The following is a 4,109-nucleotide window of genomic DNA, read 5'->3' on the forward strand; positions in this document are numbered from 1 at the left end:
GTTAAAGGACCTATTTAAATACATTCTGTAATCACTCTGGGCTCTGTTTGCTGTGAACCCCAGGCATCCTCAAGTGAGAAATAAAGATTCATTTCTTTGTTTCTTTGGAAGTGACTAGATGTGGAACTCTGAATTGCAACTTTAGGAACCACACTGAGGATGAGCATAGCAAACATGAAGGAATAAATTAGCATATAAATCACTTATTACTACGAGTACTTAGAACAACATGAGGAAATAGAATGGTTCTTTTAGCATTTGTTTACTAGCCATATTCCAGGCAATATGCTAGGCACTGGAAATTAGGCAGTATGAAAAACAGGCTTGCTTCCTACCTAGAAACTACTACGTGCCTACAGGCATGGGGATGGTTTTGGCCTGCTTAATGCAAATCATCTCATCTTGTTGAGTATATGAACAACATGTATAAAGGATATAGAAGAATTATGGGATCAAAGTGAAAATATTTTATATCAGTCCCTAAAAGAAATATAATTAGCAAATACATGAAGAAATATCCAGTATATGCATACAGATTGAGAGAGAGAAAGAGGGGGGGCGGGGCATTGGGTATTAAATAGCTATGCTAATCAAGAACCCTCTCAGACAAACAACGGTTTCTATCTTTTGACTCAAACAACTCAAACAGGGCAGAAAAAGCAAAATAATTCTATAATCTAGACAAACGACATCTTGGTTTTGGGGGAGTTCTTTTACAAAATGAAGGCTTGGCAGAAAAGTGCAATCGTACATTAACAATAATAGGACTTATAAAAAGACAGGAGAAATTTTAAAATTTTTTGAACCTTAGAAGCATCAAGGCATAGAACACATGTGACTAATAACACAGATCCTGTAGCCAGACCTCCTGGGTTGGAATCCCACAGCAGCCACTTAATAGCTCTGTGACCAAGGGAGTTAGCTTGCTTTCTGTGCCTCGATGTCCTCACCTGCAGAATGGGCGGATGCATGATCGAGTTGTAATGAAGACTGAATGAATTAGAGTGCTATACACATGTTTGTCAAATAAGCTTTTCAGCAAACATTCACGGAACTAAAACCAAATGCGATGAGTGTTCAGAGGGGAAAGAATTCCTGGGAGAGGAATTCTTCAAACAGGTAGGAACCTACCAGGTAGTGAAATTGATACCATTGTCCTTTAACCTGGTTACTAACACAAGGAAAGGAGCAAAGGGAAGGAAGGCCAAATAGTATAGGCATTCATTTGTGCAGCTTTGCCCGGGAGCTGCAGTTGAGGCGCATGCCCAATGAAGTCCTGGTAAAAGAGGGAAGGTACTTGCTTGTCAGTCACTCCTGGGAGCAGGTCATTGGCCAGAGTAGGCGCGGCCACTGCAAACACAGGAAGATCTGATATTTAATCTCCTCCACAAAAGAGTTCTCACACTTGGTGCTCTTGCTTGCTGAGCTTGCACTCCTGCACTCGCCTGCACACAATGGACTAACGGGCTGCAACTGGTTGAATGTTAAACTAGCCCCGGCTGCGACAGAGAAGGGAAACCTTGGACGCTGACTTTGTTGCTTCTAGCTCTCCCGAATCCCCGGCTGCACACCTTCCAGGGCTGGATTACGGGAAATGGGACTTCGGAAGCCAAGGGATCTCATTCCACCCAAATAAAGCTTCCTACCACATCTCACCCTCCCCCAAGGACCCCACTCCCACTGGCAATGGAGAAAGGCCATCCACGCCTCCTTCCCAGGACGATAGGAAGGGGCGCTCTTCCAGGTGGAACCTTGGCGAGACCAAGGCAGGAAGGTGAGAGCTGACCTGGGGGAAATCCGTCCTGAAGATGTGCCACACGCAGACAGAGACTGGCCTGGAGGGGCGGGTCCGCGTCTCAGCGAGAGAGACACTGCGCCTGCCAGCTCATGGTTAGGGTTTTACGCTTTAGGAAAAGCAACCTGGCCCACGGTTTGATGAGGAGACGGGAAAGCCAGTTATGAAACCAGTGTATGAGGAAAAGCATAATCAAGGCCAAGGCAGGATGGTGACAGGGAAGGTGACGAAGACACAGACATGAACATACCTGAGTAACGAGACAGAGAGATTAGGAAAAAACGGCTCTACCAGCAAAAGAAATAGAAACTGAAAACAGACCTGTGATATTACTACATGCCAGACATGCTAGGCAATCTCCCATAAGCTTTCACATTTAATACATCCCACAACCATGTAAAAATAACTGTGGAGACTGGTAAAAAAAAAAACGATTCCTTTATTTGCCTATAAGAAACTAAGGCTCAGAAAAGTTAAATTACTTGCCTCGGGCACATGGCCAGTGAGAGGCAGAGTCCGGGTTTGAACCCAGAGGTCCCTGACCACAGTTCCTGCTCACCCCACTCTTCCAGGCTAGTGTCAGGGGGGAGATGTCAGCTCCCTTTTTGGACACGTGGCTTGAGCTCAATGAATATTTTCAACAGGTGTCTGGGGAAGTCTGAGGGTGGGGGAAGGGTTGGAGAAGGGAATTTAGAAGCTTTATGCCAGTTTTGTGATGACCAGGGAGGTCACGGAAGCGGGTAATCGATAACAGATTATTTATCATTATCAACTTGCACGTGTCTGTGCTGGGGCGTCGTCACGTTTGCCTGGAGAGCCCACGCAGCAGTTTTAAAGGGACTCGCACCCGGAAGAAAGCTGCTGTTCTCTCCAGTGAGCAGTATTTTCGCGGCAAAACCGCCCTAGGAACGGTGTGTGGGTGCCAAGCAGCAAGCACGGGAATCGCTGTTACCATGTCACGTTCTCCCCTTCCACTTGGGGAGGGTGCACAGTGCTGCCGTAAGCAGATACGAACAGCACAGATGCTGGTGCTGATCTGAGCATAAATGCTGTCCCGAGCGCACACACGCGCGCGCACACACAAAAGGAGAAGAAGAAAAATCCCAAAGTGCCATGCCTGCATAAATCTTACATTTTTATGAATCGCTGCCAGGATGGCAACCACGCAGTGAAAATGTGTGCCTGAATGGATCCTTCTAGAGAGTTTCACGCATCTCAGACTCCCCATCATTTAGATGTGTCCGTGTATCAGATCCAAACAGGACTTTGCTTCCCAGGCTGCTCAGGTAGCAGCCGGGATTGTAACCCAGGGGAGCCCGGTCTTTCCAATGCCTCTGTGGCTGTGCTGTCAACATCCGGCCACAGACTCAACATTAAGTTTCCCGTTTCCTATCAACGGCCGTTTTCTAGAGCCAACAAATACATCCTGCCGTCGAATCTTATGCTTTGTAAAAGGTGACCTATACTTTCTTTCTGCGTGCAGTTTCTTCAATGAAAATATTGTAATGTCAGTCCATGCAAAGCAAATGCATATTAATATGCGTTTACATCTGTCTCGTATTAATATTCATGCCTGAATCCACATCCCTACACAAAGCCAATTTTCTGACCATCTGTGTGATGGCTGGTGGATGCAATGAATAAATTTTATTTGTGAGGGGAGTGATAAATCATGTATCTTCGGGTTTTTTTTTTTCACCGACAATCTTTCCCTTTTAGGTGCAAACATGTTTTCATCGTGGTTTGGAATATTTAAGGCAATGGAGAGGATTAACCCTTTAATATCCCTACATGCTCTCAATCTCATCAAGGCCGTGAAGATGCAATCTCAACCCCTCTGATCAAACACAAGGAGAAGGAACTACAGGTTTGCCTCGTTAGATTTGGCATCTCTGCTTCCTCTGTGAGTTCCAGTCTTTAGTAATACTCTTTGGTGTTGTTTAAAAATGTACGCTAGCTGCTTTTGAAAAACTTCACAGGGGAAGACAAGGCCTTGAACAAAGAGTGTACCATATTTTCCGGCGTATAAGACGACTTTTTAACCCAGGAAAATCTTCTATACGCCCAGTCATCTTATACGCCGGAAAATACGGTATTTCTGAAGTCCTTCCAGCCATCAAAAGTATCTTAAAAGTCACGTGAAGTGTAAGCATACGCATTGGAAATATCTCAGAGAAAGTTTAACAATATTTCTATCATGATATCTGTCCTTTCACTTTTACCCCACTAGAATATCAAGATTTCAGCGATAACAGCGTGTTTGCAAATTTGGGGATCTGTTGGGGACTACTGCATCCAAATCATAGGAATAATG

This window comes from Eptesicus fuscus, chromosome 19 (assembly GCF_027574615.1).
Source record: "Eptesicus fuscus isolate TK198812 chromosome 19, DD_ASM_mEF_20220401, whole genome shotgun sequence".
NCBI lineage: Eukaryota > Metazoa > Chordata > Mammalia > Chiroptera > Vespertilionidae > Eptesicus > Eptesicus fuscus.